The sequence below is a fragment of the Bemisia tabaci genome, chromosome 1, assembly GCF_918797505.1.
Source record: "Bemisia tabaci chromosome 1, PGI_BMITA_v3".
NCBI classification, from domain to species: Eukaryota; Metazoa; Arthropoda; class Insecta; order Hemiptera; family Aleyrodidae; genus Bemisia; species Bemisia tabaci.
The window spans coordinates 15,153,417-15,171,935 of NC_092793.1; positions in this window are offsets into that span (position 1 = coordinate 15,153,417).

Genomic DNA, 18,519 nt, shown 5'->3' on the forward strand with positions numbered 1-18,519 from the left:
ATTTTTCTATGTTGATCTGGGTCTGAGTTATTCAGTGTATGAGGGGCGGGGGGCGGGGGGGGGGGGGGGGGTTGAGAGCCATTTTGGCACAGCGTTGGAGTGTTAGAAGGGCGTAGACAAAGTCAATCGTGAGCATGAAGTATTACCAACTACGGTAACAGTGACCAGAGACCAGAGAACAGAGACCGGGGAGGCGGAATAGATTAAGAAATAGATGAAGCAGAAAAAGATGCAGTAGAGGAACAGGAAGAACAGAAGGATGAACAAGAAGAGGAGGAAAATTAAAAAAAATGAGGAAAGAGAGGAACAGGAAGGAGGAAGGGAATGGAAGAATAAGACAAAAAAGAGGAAGAATGAGAAAAAAGGCAGAAAATGATGAAGAAGAAGAGGAATAAACATCAGAATCTCTGAGAAATTGTTTACATGATAAAGTGAGACATTTTAGCGCCCCCACAGTTGGCGCGCATATACCTTTGGCGCCCCACGCAGGTGTTAGCCAGCTTTTTGCGCTAGTTGCTTGGACTTGGACCTAGGGGTGGACTCGGACTTAGGGGTGTTAAAAAATCGCAGTGTCGTGCCACATAAGGGGCCGTCCCTAAATCACTAGACGTTTTAGGGGTGGAGGGGGGTCAAGGAGAGCGTTACGCCATTTTGTTTTTACGTGTTAAAGAATAGGGACCTAAGTCACAAAAGCGGGGGGGGGGGGTCGAAAATGCCGAAAGAGTGCTTTACGCCCTTACAGGGAAGGCTCTTTACAAGGTAGGTCGATTTAACCTTGCCACTTTGCTGTCATTTACCTTACAACCTCTCTGCCTTTTACCTTACAACCTCTTTGCCTTTTACCTTATGATCTACAGATGCGGATGCGGACGTCACACCACGAATGGCGACGTAACGCGATGCGGGAGGAGGAGGGACCGAGGGGACAGAAAAGAAACTGAGGATACAATAAAAACCGTCCAGAGTCGTCCGCGCAAGAAGCGGACAAATAATTGGGAGAGAAGCTCGAATCGGAGGAAAACCAGCGAATGATCGTGTTCCGAACATCCTCCGAAGTGATCGAGAAGCGAATTAACTGTGACTAAAAACTCGTTCACTCCTGCATCGAGTCCACTCTCACAATTCAATACTTTTTCTCCGATGAATGTGCCAACTTTTCCCGCTCAGGCGCTCCTAACTTACTCCCTGCAGAGCTCGGCAAAGTTCGTAGAATCCCACGTGGAAATACGTAACTCTGGGCGGATCGCATGGTTCTTACGCGGTTATCGAAACAAATCAGCTCGGTTCCCTTTTTCTCATTCACCCTCCGATTAAAATTTCAATATTTGAGCTCGCTTTGTTTCAAATTAATAAAAGTCCTCTCGAGAAAGTTCTCGGCTGACATAAAAGCAACTTAATTGTTATTGTTTTTAGTCACGCGTGGATTAACACCGCGGTCGAGGGAATCCCGAACATCCCCGCCCCCGCACTATCGCCAAAGAATACGGGGAATTAAAAATTAAGGGCGGCTATAAAAGAGCCGTAAAGACTTTCTTAAAGGGCTCGGAAGACGACCATAAGTCTGATTGTTGCGAAAGCTTCTAAGCTTAGAAAGTCCCATTAACATTTTAAATTAAACCCGTTTTTGATTTTGAGGTTGTCGTCACACCTCGAACAAAATCTGAAATCTGTTTTGTGAAGAAAGAGCGCGATATAAGTTGTTTAGAGGTTAATTCACCATATTTCGGAAATACATTTTTCTCGTCGAAATTTGACCTCTCTGGCCTACGGAATTAGTTCTCGGCATCCGAGAGTGATACCACTATTCGGCCACGTGGGAGCTCGGGTTGCCTATCCTGTAAAATGAAGGAAAACTGACTGTGAGGTAAATTCAGATCTACGGCGTTTTTTCAATATTTCCTGATACTAAAAAATTTTTTCAGGTTTCTAGATGCTCTGGTATTTCTCGCGCTTAGTGCCATTTTGAAGCCTCTAAGCTTTTTTACACTGAGGAACATAATGCACAATCTTAGCAACGCTCTTGATGGCGCTTACAGGTTTAGAACTTTCACACTTCATAATTGTTAATTCAATGCTTCCAGTCGTCAAAAACCCAGAAACTTTTTTTCAAAGGTCGATTTTACCTGCGCCTAAATTAATTTTGGTTTTCTGGCAAGCAGGAAGTTGAAAAAACTGATTTTATAATAAACATGAAGCATCTATTATTTAAAAATTGATTTTGGAATTCTATTACAGGTTCAATGCGCACTCCGAGAAACTTAATGAGAGGATGAAATTCAGATATTTTCAATGGCATATGAACAACGCCTACTAATGCGTGCAAATACTGTTCAACCAATCTTCAGCTTTGTCCTTCATCCTTCATCCTTCATCCTTTCACGGTTGCTCCGGATCAAATTTCATCATCGGTGCATTACCGAATTCGAGCACTGGTATCAGGCGAAGTTGGAGGGGGAAAGAGCGCATATCGGACTCGTTGCAGTAGCATTTGGTCCATTTACCGGATAAACAAAACACTGGAGGCTCCCCCTCAATTAACGCGAAAAAGATTAGGGCTAATACACAGTCAATGAAAGCGTTAATAATCCAGGAGTCTAGTATTTTCGTCCGAGCATAAAGGACAAGCAGCGCGGCTGACCCCGAGGACGGAGACTCTTCACATTTTTGCCAGATGGTGTTGAAAAATTGCGCTGCACCCCCTTCAAACCAATTTAAATAACCATTTTACTACGCACGGCTTGGCAACATTGACTCTTCAATATTTCACGCATGAAAAGGACCCGAAAAATAATCATCGGCTCTTCGGCCGATCCGTCCGCGAGCGAGGGACGGTGGAGGGGGCGGGGGTTGGTAAAAATCCCAATTACGGGCGCAACGGTAATTGGACAAATGTTGGAGTGGATTTTGAAGTTGCTGCTGGCTGGCTGGTAACAACGGTCGGGGAAAAATGAAACGGCACGACAGTAATTTGGATGCAGGGCGGAGGGGATGCTCTAGCTTTCAGAGCTTGGACAACTGACGACGGGGGTGTTCCGAAATAAAGATTAGGAGTTCGCGAGCCGTGCCGCCAGTTCTGCTCGGGGAGTTGTTTCGGACCATCGTAGAATCAAGCTTGTCTTCTTGAGGTTGACGAAATGACTATTTTTGGGGGCGGATCCGACCACACTCCAGTCAAACTCATTGGCGTTCCTTGATCAGTCCTAAAAAGACCCCATACAGTTTTCGCGGTATTTAAGTTTAAGGAGATCCTTGACATGCTATCATAAAAATTACAAATTTGAACGATGAAAACAGCCCTCAGCCAAACTGCATTCCTTGTTGCCTGATTCCTCTCGTGTTATATTTATATAACAAAAAAGTGGACAGAATGATGCCACGAAACTTGTTGGGGATATTCTTTCGACCATAAAGAGTATCCTCACAAAATTCCAGGTCACGATTATGCTTGGTTATTTGCTGGAAAATGAGGCAAAAGGGGAAAACTAGGCGACGTTTGATGTAGTTGGACTGATTCTGGTTAAATATGCCCTTTTGTGCCTTACGTCACGCACGTAAGTAATTGCGTCACGCTCTAAAGGGAAAAGGGATCTGTACATACCATGATGCTTTGCTTAATTCGGCGCGAAGCGCAGGTTTTTCAAAACTTTGCGATAGTTTAAATTTTGGTGCGGGGTTTGTTACCTCTCATAAAAGCCTTCTCTGTAACTCGGACTAAAGTACCTTCATATAGAGAGTATGGCCATTAGGTCTCACGGAGACTCTTACGATTTAAAAAAAAATGGCGGCAACTTTGGGTGCGAAAATGGTCAGGGAAAGGGATTGTTGCCAATCTTTGACGTTTATCACTTGCTTCATCTATTACCAACCATGCTCTGATCGAGGTTCAGTTTGAAAATATTTTTTAATGAGCGTAATGCAAAAAATTGGTTTCAAAACTACTTGTGAGTTAATGCGCCTGAGGCAGTGATACAATATGCAACGGAGATGCAAGCTAATAAAACCTCATCATCTCCACTTTTAAAATCCTCATGCAATGTTCGTCATTTTTCTCTATTCAGAGAGCTTCACAAAACCTAAGATTGCCGAGCACATCAAAAGTGCATCCCGCACTCCCGCAGTGGACATACTTTTCTATAATTTCAGGTACTCTAAACTTGGTCGATCGAGCAAAGTAGAGTACCTTTATAGACAGAGTATGGCCATTTCTGTTCCGGTTTTACATTGGTCGCGAGCGAATAGGCTGACACGATGCTCTTAGGGCCGTAAATAAACAAACAAGATGGCTGTTATCAGCAAGGAAGTTTGAGGTTATGCACATCTTACATCCTCCTGTGATAAAGGTGAAAGGCGATTTAACAATGTTTTCATGTGTTTTTCGTGTGTTATTCGTAGATATGCTAGTTTAAATTGTTACTGCCGTATAATTGATATTTTTTTCAAATTTAGCTTTTTATCAATGATACAGAGAGTCGCCATCTTGTTTGTTTATTTACGGCCCTAAGAGCATCATGAAGCCTAAAAACTCGTTGACCAATCAAAAAGCGGAACAGTTTTCCTGTAGTAAAAAGATACGAATGGCCATACTCTGTCTATAAAGGTACTCTAGAGCAAAGGACCCGGTTAGAAATCTAGGAAGAATTTCACACATCGTGGCAACTGAGTTTCTAAGCGAAGTGCAGGGGCCATACACGCTCAAGTACTTAAAGTCAGCCTTCCTCGAGAAAGCCTAAAAAGTCCACTTTACAAATGAAGATAAAAAGCAGAGGAGCAGGGGCCGAATTTATTTTTAAAATTCGATCAGGGCTTCCTTTTGTTACCATTTTACGCGCGTGGTTTTGTCGTAACGATACAATTCATATTGACAAACTGTTGATTAATCCACCATGACGGTTCCCTCTTTTGCCAGCAGCCCTCACTCCTAGGCGGAGGATTTGTGAGTCTACTTTCTCCTCTGTCACCCTCCGTAACGGGCGAGGAAAATAGAATGAAGTTTTTTTTCCTCCCCGGTTAAAAGTTTGCCCCTCTCTTCTCCGGCTTTCTTTTCAATTTTTTACGCCGCTTTGCGCAAAAAACTGGATTAGAAGTTCGAGATGTTTCGCGGTAACTGGCGTGTTCACTAAGCTCCTAATTATTGTCGCTGAGGTTTATAGCTTCTGAGAACACCCAAGTTGAAAAAAACCCCGGAATAAGAGATAACATGGATCAGTGGAAAAAAGAGCTGAAAGAGCGTATTTTTTTTCCTTTTTCCCTCCTTTGTAGTTTTTTTTTACTCTTTCCAGTCACCGTATCTGGAAACAAGTAACGGCAACTGGCGGCAACTTGTGGAAACTGGCGGTTTACGGAAACTGACAACTCTAAACATAAATAATAATATTTATCAACATAACTTGCAGATCAATAAAATACCGCACTCAAACAATTTAAGGCATGGACCTCTATCAAAGACCACGTTTTACCGGTAAACAAAACTAATTAATAACAACAACGAATCGGCAACTGCCGGCATTTACTGGCAACCACCATGGTAGCCTGAAGTTGCCGTTCGCTTGTTTCCGGCGACTGAAAAACTGTCCCGAGACGCAGGAAATTCGAAAAAGCTTCTTTCAAACTGCGCAAATTGCGCACCAAGGAGTGGATTTGTACTTCCATAATGTGATCGTAGTGAGTTTTGTGCCATTTTACCTCTCTACATAGTATGTAGTCAGTTCACACGGATGTGAGTAAACCGGGGCCGAACCCCTAATTTTCCCTTGGTTGAGCCTTACTCCTCCGTGCAAATCGTATTTTTTACTCAGAATAAGTTTCACAGAGATTTCACAGAGATCCAGTGTAATTTTTTCACTATTTCCCTTCTTTTCGTGACTTTATTTCTCTTCTTTTTTCACACTTTCACTCATCACCTTTTCATCTTTATTATCATCTGGGCCAAGGGATTTGCAGGAATCGCCACCCGGGCCAGTCCGGCTCTACTCTCAGGACACTGAAGCCCTGTTTAATGGGAGGAATCATTACACAATCTTAGCAATCCTTGATGGTGCTTATACCAGGTTTGAATTTCCACTTTTCAATCATGTATAGAAAACATCTAATCCTTTCCTCTGAGTTGCATTTGTAAATTCATGACATTCTTACCTTACACCTTATTACGTTACACCTAATTTTACATGAAATTTTGATGGGAAAACATGGTGTCAGTTGTGCTATTATTCTTATTCTCTTTATCTGACTAATGGTCTATTGCCGACGGATTGCTCTACTTTCCAATAATAAATCTATTAAATACCCAAAAGTACCGATAGGATGTAATCAAAAGCAAAATCAAATCCAAGCGAAAATCCTATTCCTCAATAGTACCTTATTTGGCTTCATTATTGTGCCAAACTCGCGGAACTCGTAAAATAACGGCCAATTAGTTATATAACAGAGACAGTGTATAATCAAACTGGGGCGTTGAATGCATGCACTCGGTATGTCGTGGGAAGAGGAGGGAGCATGAGGGGGAGGAGAAGAGGGATGCGGGAGGGAGGGGGGGGGGTCACTCTCCCGGGGCACAACTTATTCACGATAAAGTCCCGTGTTTATCGAGCGGGGATTTATGGTGTGTATCGAGGCAACAGTGACACTCACCATCCAGCATCCAGAGCGGAAGATAGCCCCCGAACGTGTTTTAACATATTTGCGATAAGATTAATAACGCCGCGAGATACACGCAACCCGCGTGACGCGGCGAGGCGCGGCCCACCGGTCACGGCTCAAAAATATCTGAATATCGTTGCGTCATTGTCAAACTGCATGGGAAATAAACTGAAATTTCGAGACCCTATACTAGGGAACGGTAAAAGTTACTTTCGGAAGTCAACAGTTGGATTCGCCTGACGATGACTGAAAAACAAAAAGTTGAGTACTTACAAATAGTTTGGCATTTCAAGCTTTATTTGCAAAAATTCGCCTGACAAAGTCCTCGCCTCAACATTTATCAGGGGAAATTTATGCTCAACAGGTGCTCATCGATCATCACTATACGGAAGATAGCGATGACTTCCGAACTTAACTTTTGCCCAGGCCCGCCACATCCCATCTCGGGCCCTGGTACCAATTTTCTGGCCCGGGTCCCTAGCAAGGGGGGGGTCCGGGGGGCCTCCCCCGGGAAATTTTTGAAATTTTAAATCTATTTGGACGCATTATGAAGCTCTTATGATGGAGATTTTCCATCAATTTCTGCAGAATAATTACGCCTTTTTGTTTACTTTCAGCACCAAAAACTTTCTAATTGTTGCATTCAAAACATCTATAAATTTTTTTTTGAGGGGGCAGATGAGAATTTTCAATTCTATGGGGAGCCGGGCCTCCCTGGACTCCCCTTTCGTACGACTATGGCAAGGGAGTTAAGCCATTGAAGTCGAGGATGCCCAGAAAGGAGCCTCTTAGCATCCGACAACGGAAGAAAATGAAACACAGTTACTATGAATATCATTCTACATATACTCAAAATCTTGAAAATCTCTAAAAAAGTAAGAAAAATTTTACAGTGCCCTAGCGTGTTTTTGAAACTTTATTCACGTTTTGCGGAATTTTTAGGGTAACTTTTTCACTTTTCCCTACGAGACAAGGGTTACACATGAATTCGTAGTGGTTTGTCACCTGCGTTACGGGCCCCTCCAGGGCCCGGGCCCCGGTACCAGGGACCTAGTATCCCCCCCCCCCTTGTGGCGGGCCGGCTTTTGCCTCATCTGATTATTGCTGAGATTGTCTGTGCAGGGAATCTGAAGCATGTTTTCTCTAGTCCCAGCATTCATAATCAGTGCTTCCATCTCCCATAACTAGTTCCAAAGTCCGGAACTTTTGAGGTTTTCCTAAATTTTTCCCCGGAACTTTGAAATCCCGAAATGTTCCGGATCTTTTGAATTTTCCGGAACTTTCTAGAAACTTTTGAAAAAATCTAAAAGGGATCCCGGAACTTTTTACGGCCATGGAGTGGGAGAAATTGAAACAAGAAAGTTTCGAATCCCGGAACTTTTGACGGACATGGAATGGGAGCACTGCTCATAACCTGTCCGGCGGTCCATCGTGTCGCACGCGATAGACAACGCGCGTGGACCGTACAGTGTATCGCAAATCCGTCCGCCGGAACATAAATTCGGGAATGGGTTCCACAATCCTGCTTTATCGCATTCTCTCGCCTCCGCTCCCTGGCTTGACCGATGCTAAAAAAGTAATGAGCTCATAAAGAGGTTTACGCGGGGGATGCAACAGTGTAACGTGATAAAGCGGCGGGAAATTTGTGGGAAATTACGGGATAGGATGAGGGCGAAAAAAAATCGGGATAATCCCCGATGAGGCGGAGCGGCGCGGCGTCTGCAGAGGAGATCCACGCCGCCGCACGGTGGACCGAGTCAATTGGAGAGGTCGGACATGACATTTTCAACTAAAACTGCAAATTTTGACGCGTTTATTTTGTCATTTTTGAAATTATAAAGAGTGTTTCCAGAGGGAAATTTCACTAGGGAACCAATGGAACCATTTTTAAAACCTCAAAGTTTTGTATGAACGGAGTTACCAGCTTTTGAAGTTTTCAAATTTTGTTCGACTTCCCCCATTAATTCGTTCCATTGTGCGCCGCTCTGTCAAACCCTCGTTCGAACGAGCGATGCCATCTTGGTCAGTCACACATATGTTTTTTTTTTTTCAAATATATATTTTTAGGGTAGGAATTTCACATACAAACTGGTAACGATGCTACGTACCCTGAAGTTTCGGGGGAATTTCCCTGTATCGTGGTGTGACGGTATCACGTTATCTCTCCCTCTGTCGGAACAGTTGTTTATTTTCGTATTTTGTCGCCAAATAATGCCACGAATACCTCCGTAAAACTTTTCGATTTGATTTCCGGCTATTCCCCCTTCACCCCCCTTATTTAATACCCCCTTATTTCTAATCAGAGGACCTTTTTTAAACATCGTGAGAACATTGTACGAGAAATCTGGGTGTAAAATCAGCTGGACGCAACCCTTCTTTTTTATTTTTATTTTAAAAAAAGAAAACTTTTTGCAATGGAAACTAGCAGATGTCAAATATTTGGAAGTTAATGAACACTGTCTCACGCGCGCCAATAGAACAATGTTGGTTTTAAACATATTGCACCACGCTTGAAGTTGTCTAGCTGGAGTTGATATATTTGATCTAACTATAGATAATATCCCAAAAATAATAGTGGAGAACTTTTATTCCGACGGGAAGAAATATGGATTACGAAAAAAGGTGTGATATTGATTTTTGAATTTCATCAAGATGCACGATATGGAGACAAGGAAGGATCCAATAAGGATGAGGGTAGAAAGATTGCGAGGGTTTTGTACCAAAAATATCAACTTAGAAATTATTCAGTCTACAAACCAGTAGTAGTATGCGACGAAATTCCATGAAGTAAGTCTAGTTCCATGGAAAATTCATCGCAAAAAGAATTGTTTTTTTCATTTCTCCTCCTCCTTCTCTTTCTTCTTCTTTATGAAAATCAAATTGATAGGGGAACATTATTTTTGCGTTTCATTCATCCGTGATTTTCCTACAAAACACATTTCAGAGGCAGTCAATATCCGTCCCCATTTTGAATGTTCTATGTCACTGCCCATTAGGTATTCGTTTAAAATCTCAAATCTAAAACTTGTAGTTCATTGAATATTTATGAAAAGTATCAAAATTGAAGAATCGATTCACCTTGTTTTTAGAAGCGTAATGTAGCACTTTGAAAAGGGGAGGTTTGTTCAGGGGGCATATCTAAGCGCAGTTTTGTGTCACCTGTATGTTGATGCATGAGTAAATGTAAGATATGAATTATGTTTAGACTGATTCACCTCAAATCGATATTTATAATGGATTTAAATGGAACAAAAACAATGTCGAAAAATTTCGAGAGTCGCCATTGGCCATGAACAACGAAAACTCGGTCAAATGAGGTGTTGGAATGATAAAGCTACTCATCACGGGTGCTTGAGTTATAACTCCATTACCGTTTGAAATAAATCGCTTGTTATCTGGAGGTTTAATCTCACCCTTCCACTTAATTGCTCAAGCCCTTTCATTCAGCTTTTAAACCACCACTAGAAAGGATGTTATGTCACCTCGTCGATATCCGCGAAAAAACAAAGGGGAATAGGAGGAGCTGTCTTTACACGTGACCAATGACTAATACACTCTGTATAAAAACATGAGCCTCATTATGCACATTGTGAAATTAAGGGAATGAATAAATGACGAAATATGAGCTATGACGTCTTCCCTCAGATAAAGGACAGCAAAAAAATATGAGGCATCTCATCTCAGAGATTTCATTGTAGCACTTTTCGTTCCTTTGAATGATGTGTATTAAGCGCTGCGTAAATGGTTTTGTATTTAACAATTTAATATACTCGTATATATCTTTGTCGGTCAAAGCTGAGAGGCTTGTATAGTTAGTCCATGGCTGATCTGGATATAATCCTCAGAAGATGAAGTAAGTTGCTTCTAGTACAGTCCTTTTTATTCATTATCTAGGATAGGCCTTTGAAGGGTGCCATTCAATTTATATCATGTGATTAGTATGGGTTTTAATTCATTCTTCTCTAGATGTTCTTGAGAAGTCGGACAATATCTGGAAACTTTGAAAGCAAAAAAGAATATGAAACAAGAAAGTTCAAGAGTGGTATTGTTGGGTTTTTCGTGAAATTTCCTTTTAACAACACCACTTGAAATTGAATTTGTGACCATATAAACATCAAAATGTGACGTTTTACCAAAGACCTAAAGACGGAGTGCTCATATCTAAAAGCACGGGGAAGAAGTGAAGCCATTCTGGTGCTGTGAATCCGTGCGCGGGAAACGAAATTTGATTTGAACTTGTCATTTTTCTCAATTTACATCACCGGGCCTGTTTGTAAAATATATTAGAAGCAACCAGAATTAGTTTTTAATATAACGCGCGGTCACTTCGGCAGGGCAGTTCCTTCATTCTGACAGAAAAAGCATTGTCAAATCTGTAAACAAAAATCATTCAATGCTGATTTTTAATTATAATTTTGACGCATGTTTCTAAAACTCTCTCAGAGCAGAAAAACTAATGTGGTATTTGTAGAAAAAAAAAATCACTCAATACTATTTTCTCCCTTTCTTTTACTCCAATTTTGACACATGTTTTTCAGGCGTTCATATCTTTATTGATTTTTTCAGAAAAAAATAAATCAAGCGCGTGGAGAATATAAATTGCAGTATGCCACGAAGCTCTCTCCATTTACTCAGTTCGAAAAGAGTGTGAACGAAAAATTAATTAGATGAAAAAAGTCATGAGTAGTTATTAATGCGTTCGGCGCGACTCTGCCGATGGATTGAACGTATTTATGCTAAAAGAAACTATGTGCATGGGATTTGCACGCAACGTAGTTCCTTTTGGTATAAATTCGTCCAATTTTGTCGGGGAGTCGATCGCGAACATTATCTTCATCGAACGGGTGGAGAGGGCTCTCGGAGATACAAAACACGCATTCGTTTGAGGGGCCCTGAAAAATGAGGAGATTATATAAAATTAAAAAACTGAAAAACGGGACGGGACGAGAGTGAGCGGGCGGGGCTGAGCGCGGGGAACCCTTTTAACAGCGATTTAACAAAATACGATGAGTTATGCCTCAAATGAGTACTTATCAAAATTAAAAATAAACACGCGCTACTTGAAAGCGCGACTCATCCACGTTGCCGCGTGGATCCCGCCAAAGTTCGCATCTACGCACGGAAATGTGATTTTTCCCGCCATTAAAATGGATTTTTGAAAATCCGATATGAAGTAAAAATAAATGGTGAACTAGTTTATTCAACTAACATTTCAACTCCTCTTCTTTCCCTTCTTTTCCTTTTTTGCTTTTTACTCTTCACGGAAAGAAACTAAATGTCGATTTAGCATTTATACTGTTAAAAAGATGTCCAAAAAGTTTCAAATGCTGATTTTACATTTTAACAAATGCTAACGTAACTACGCCTACTGCAAAACGTACAAATTAAAATGTTATGTTAGCATTTTTGTATTGTAAAATCAGCATTTGAAACTTGTCGGACATCTTTTTAACAGTATAAATGCTAAATCAACATTTAATTTTTTTCCGTGTTCTTCTTCTTATTTTCCCTCCGATTTTACCATATTCTTCTAACTTATTTTTTTGTCGCCTTTCTCTTCAGTTGTATCTGTATTCGTGTTATTTCCTTCCTCTCTTCCTCTTCTTTTGTTTCTCTTTCCTCCACCCTTTTTATCATCGAGAATTGCTCTTCGAAGTTGAGCTTTGTGACAACGGGTCTATGAAGCGCAATGTTTGGTCCCCAAAAGGAAGCAAAGCAAACTATTTTATTTTTGCAACGAAGGAAAAGAAGATGGAATAGGATATGAAGTAGAAGATGTAATTGATGAGGATAAGGAAGAGTAAAGTAGAGAAAGATGGATAACAATAAAAGCATTCACGGAAGAAGTTCAGGGGAAAAAATCAAGGAGCATAAGAGGGAAAAGATAAAAAGAAAAATTTAATCCAGTATAAAATTGTTCCTTGACTTGTCCTTCCTATTTATCGGATTTTTTAATTTTTCTCTATTTTTCCCCTATCTTCTTCCTCCTCTTTATTATAGTCTCTGACGTACTCTCGCTCCCCTTCTCCTCCTTTTCATATTTTGCCTTCCCTTTTTCTGTTATTAAAAATTCAAACTTGCTTGATTAATTTTGATTAGTATAGCAAACACGACGCCTTAGTAACTCGTTGTCATTTGAGGTTCAACTTTGAAGAGCAACTCTTACAGCACGGGAGGCGCTCAAATGGTATCACTCGCAATTGCAGGCGAATTAAGGCCGCGAATGTTTCCACTCGACCGATTGTGTGAAAGAGTCGGTTCTTTTATAATTTAAGGACTGAGGCAAGAAAACCAACATTCATTCACAAGCATCTCATTCTGAAATGAACTTAATTTTTTTTTCTTTGAAGCACTTTAAAAAACAATTAGAAGGATGTAAGCGATCACATGCTGACATTTTCGCTTAATTTTATTGAAAATCAAAAAGAACAAATGACTTTAGGGACCACACTCGAATTCGCTGTTCTTTCTCAGTATCAGTCAAGGAGCTTTTACACCGTAAAAAGAAATAGAGGAGAATGGATTTTAAATTTTAGTGCGAATAATGTATTCAATGGATTAGTTATCGATATGTTCTCCAAAACATTGGATTAAATGTGTACTGAATAGAGCATGAAAACGTAATGATGCTTTGAATTGTTCATTCATCAATAGAACGGACTACACTCTTTTTCGGCATTGAGGAAAAGTCGATGATTTTTTTCACAAGATCGGCAATCCTGTGAAAGAACAAAGGCGGTTTAAGCTAATAGCAAGTATTTATTGTAGTTAGCGAGCGTATTAATGTTGACAGTCGGGCACAAAAGGTTCCGGGAAAATGCTAAACAAACACCACCGGTTGTTTTTTCTCGATGTGCCCGAAATTAAAATAAAATTAAAAAGGATAACGGAGACGCGTTGAGCTTTGATTTGTGCTGTGTGCTCTCATGTAAATGCGCGCAACGCACTCTAACTCTTGTGCCATCCGAGCCAGCCACGAAGATACATTTTTATCCGCTTTTCCTCCCCCTTTCATCAGGGTCCTCTCATTTAGACGGATTTATGCTAAAAGGAACTATGTTGCACGCAACCCCTATGCACATAGTTGTTTTTAGCATAACTACATTTATTTCTGAGTATCCTTTTCAAGTTTTTACTTTTCTGCTCCTCTGCTGGCTCCCTGAATTCGGGGTTATTAATCGTAAACTCAAAGGGCTTAATTAGAGAGCATTTTATTCGGGAGAAACGAGGATCTTGAATTGGAAGTATTTCCACAAAAGGAGGCTATTTGCGAAAAGTATTTTTTTTTTTAAACAATGAGTTTATTCCGCGTAAGTTTCTTCCTGTGCAAATGCATTTGCTCCTTTGACGTGATTCGATGGTCGCCATATTTTGTGCCAGAGAGACATGCGATATATCACACCGATCATTTCCATGCTCTCAGCTACTTGTTATTTTCGTCGAATTTTGAGATCGCATTTTTGTTGTCACGACACTGAAGCTGTTACTTATCTACCAAATTTGACGAATTTCGAAGTAATAAAGGCATGGTCTTTGGTTTTTTTTTTTTTTTTTTTTTTTGTTTAAACGGAAGTGAAAATCTGCTTTCTCCCGCACTGGATAGAGGGGGAACCAGATCCGTGGACCCAGCGCCCCCAGATCCGGCGGGCCCCGAGGGGGAGGTTCCATCCCCACCCCCGAGTACCAGATGCCAATCGCGGCCCAGACCGAGTGGAACATCCCCGGGCATTGCTGCCCGAAGACCTCGGCCCGAGAGTGTGACTGGGTATGTGGGTTTGGCCCATGACGGTGGGCCCGCCAAACACTAACGACACTCCCCTTGAGATGCGTCCGCACTACGCATCCCCTTTTGTCCGAGTTTGCTTCCCACCCGACGGTCAACCTACGGTCATTACCTCGTCAGGCGAGAGGGCCCCCCGCAACAGTGTCCAGCCGGGCCCCCAACCCCATAGGAGTACCCCGATGCCTCCGGAGCACCTAACCCCCACCAGCAGATCCAGGCCACCCAGACCTGAACCCACCAGCAGCTCTGGGGATGGGAGACCGTACCCCCAGGACGGGCTGGAACTGACCTGCCCCAGGGGTCCGTCAACACTGGAACATCTGAGGCGGAAAGGTCACCTCCCGAGGATGCGTGGGGGATTCCAGGTGGCTCCCGGCCAGGACTCCGAAGAGTCCTGTGTTACGCCGGCGCTCCAAGTCCTACCCACTACACCCATGGGACCCAGACTTCGCAGCGCCCCTCGCTACAAGTAGTGAGGGGTGCGGCCGGCCGACCCCATCCGAAGCACTAGTCAAAATGACTTGCTCCTCCGGTCCGGCCCGCTTTCAGCCCCCGCCGACCACCAGGGCCGGATCCGCGGACTCAGGGTCCGCATTCCGGGATCCTGGGGGGCGCGGGAATCACGATGCCGGACACGTCAACGATCCCGCTTGATCTGCCACTGTGTTGCCACAGCGACAGGATATGGGCTAACAACCGAGGACGCAGGCACAGAGGAGCGGCAACATCAGGGGAAGCCAAGGAAGGTATCCCCGATCGCGAACAACAACAACCCGCCGCGCCTGTTGAGGGCCACGAACGGGGAAGAAGGGGTCGGGGTTCACTAGCGAACAACCCCCGACCAACTCGGGTGCGCGGGTGCGTCAGACCCGAATCCAAGGGAGGATCCCTGCGCCGCGAAGGCCCCGCTGTTAACAAAAACCGAAACCGAAAAAATAAACACGCCGAAATAAAAATGCACTAAAAAATCAAGAAAAAATTAGCCAGCGGGACCTGGAAAAAACGTCCAAACAAAATCGCCTACTTTTTAACGTCCCGGAGCGGCGCCGGCCAAGGCCGATGCCGCCTCGAGACGGAGGCAACGGCAACACGGGCGGCGGAAGAACGGAGATGGCTGAGAAAACGGACCGAAGCGCCGCGCGGGCAGGCAAAAAAGAGTACACCTAATATTTCAGACCTGACAATAAAATCACCGCTAAAACTTGGACGCAACGACGAGGCTTATCTGATGACGCGGGCTCTTATCGCCCGAGCACGCGAGACGCGATAAAACACAGCACTAAATCATCGGACGAATCAAATCAATGGCGGAATACCGCCCCAGAGGCCCCCTAGCCAGAGAGGGCACACGCAGTCAAAAATGAAATGAAAAACTTTCGGAGCACTTTCGGAGCAAAGGCTGCCACAGGCCGGGAAATCGTAAGGGTTGTTGGGTTGTGGTGTCTATAAGACCGACCCCTGGCAGCGATCAGAGAGTCTGCACCCCTCATGCACCTACATGATCTTCCATACCCATTTATCCACACCCGGGGAAATGCGGGCGACGGCCAGAGCGACAAAAAATCACTAAATAAAAGTCTCACATGCTCGGACGAATTAATTTCAAGTACAAATCATTTAAAAATACAAAATTAAAGTTGACAAAAACCTTTCCTACTCAAAACAAAAACCAAAAAATAAAATTCCTGCACGAAAACTACGTGGCAAGCCACGCAAAATGGCCGACGGGCCAGCTCAAAATTTAAAGACCAAAAATAAAACGGAAAGGTACAACCTGACGCTGAATCCAAGTAAAAAATCGTAGAACTGCCCGTCCCGAACACTTCGGCCACTTTTAACAAAGATTTCACTAAAAAAACACGAATTTTCAACCAAATTAATCGGAGCTACATAAAAGGCAGCCATCTCCGTTCACCGCGCTGACGTCACTCGGTCTTTGGTTTGGTTTCTTTGGTAAGTGAATTCTTCAGTCTCGTGATAACAGAAATGCGATTTCAAAATTCGACGAAAATGACAAATATGTAAAACAACACAATACAAACAGGTAACATGGAAGTAAAAATCGATACGATATATTGCATGTCGCTCTGACAAAATATGGCGTCCGTCAAATCAATACCAATTGCAAATGAAGAAGAGGAAGAAGCACCCGTTCATCTATAGATCAGTGAAACAAAATACAACTAAGTATCAACATCTATTAAAATTATCTTGTCATCTCTGTTTCATTGAAAGACCTGCAAGTTAAATCAGTTGTCATTTTTACGCGTAAAAAATATAATAAAGAGCTGATTAAATTTGGAGAGCTGATTGGTGATGGAATGATTTATTTCAGCACGATGCAACTTTCTGTATCAGCATACGGATTGGTTAAAGCAACATGGAACACAACCAAAGACAGAGGTGAAAGCAACCCCCGTTTCCCGGAAGGGATGACGTTAATTATTTTCAGAGACACACTTACCCGCTAGTGCAGTTTAAAAATAACCAAATGGTAGAAACCCTTATCGCGATTGTGTGGGCTTTGTCGTTAATTTGTTAACCAATTGATCATAATCGCAACTATTTCCTGCTAATGCAAGCACGGAGGAATTTTATCCATGGATATGAATTACGGTAGAGGGTTCAGCCTCGGGAATTTTAAAAAATAAATCATCAGAGATAAATAAGATATTAGTTGGATAATGATAGGCGGGCATCCGCCAATCAGGAGGAAGCTGTAGGGGAGGCTCTCTTTGAACTCTACGCCGCCCGCCTACGCATTTCCTTGTTGCCATATCAACGTTAGATACTGCGAGAACATGGATATCGACTGTATAATTTCTGAATCTACGTTCTCACTTCTTTTCGTTAAAAAATTTTTTTTCTCGATATTTTTACACGAAATTTTCAGAGAATTTTCTCGAGGAGGGAAAAAGAAATCACACCCAATTTTGTCCATAGAACGAATGTTATCAGAATCAACCTATCTTCATTTTTTCCTGCCAAATTTCGCCTTCTAGTTTTATTCTGTTAAAATAGAGCCAAACAAAATCATAATTGGACGTATTTCTGTCAAACGGAACTAAGCGCCAATTTGAGTTCCTTTTGAGGAATTAGGAATGCCGGATAGCGCGTTCTGTCAGACGGAACTAAGCGCCATGGAACAGCATTGCGAGTATAGGACGGAATGAGCCCGACGCCCGGTTCGCAGTTCCGCCGCCAATCAAAGCCCCCCCTACCTTCCTCCCCCTATGGCGTTTAGTTCCGTTTGACAGAAATACGTCCAATTTTCGGTGAATTTCCTTCGAATTTTAAAAAAAAACAAACTCGTAAAGTTTCAAGTCAGAATATCGATTAGTTTTCTGCTGAAAAGATAAAACATGAAAAGAAATCGAGAAACGTCTGATGTAGTTGGACCGATTCTGACTCAATCTGCCCTGAAAAATTAGCATTTTACTGGAGGAAATTTGGCAAATCTTGAATGCTCATACGATGTTCTCCCTTAGCACGACAGCACTAAACCAACACTAAGTTTTTTTCATAGGGCGTTTAGTCGCACAAGTCCCGCCACACGTAGCAACACGGGACCTCAATCAATCCCGTGCTGATTTGTTTTAAATTTAAATCGTAGGGGCGATCGTGGCTACGCGCCCATCCATGGGTGGGGTTACGTAATTAGATTGATTTATCGTCATATTATGACTAAAATAATAGTATTAATTCTGCGCTCAGTGAACGTTGGAGACGTATTTATGCCGCCGCGCCGTGAGGTGGCACTATCTTAGGTGCCCGGAAATAATGAGTCGGTGGAAGGATTTACGGTTTTTTTTCGGCAACACCCCCGCCCCCTCGTGTGTCACGGTGCGCAACCCTCGGGAGACTCCACAGCCGATAACCATAAATAAAGGTCGCCCACCGCGTAGTTAGTAAAACACGCGTCGTAGCACCAAGTTGACAAGCGTCATCTGCGCTTTCATTCCACGATCTAGAGCTTCGTTTCATTCCAATAACAGGTGTGATCCTCGGCATTCTCAATGGGGAATTAATGGAATATTTAGCTGAGTGACGAATGTAAATAACTTTTTGAGTATTGCGAGTTCCTGTCACTATGCAGAATG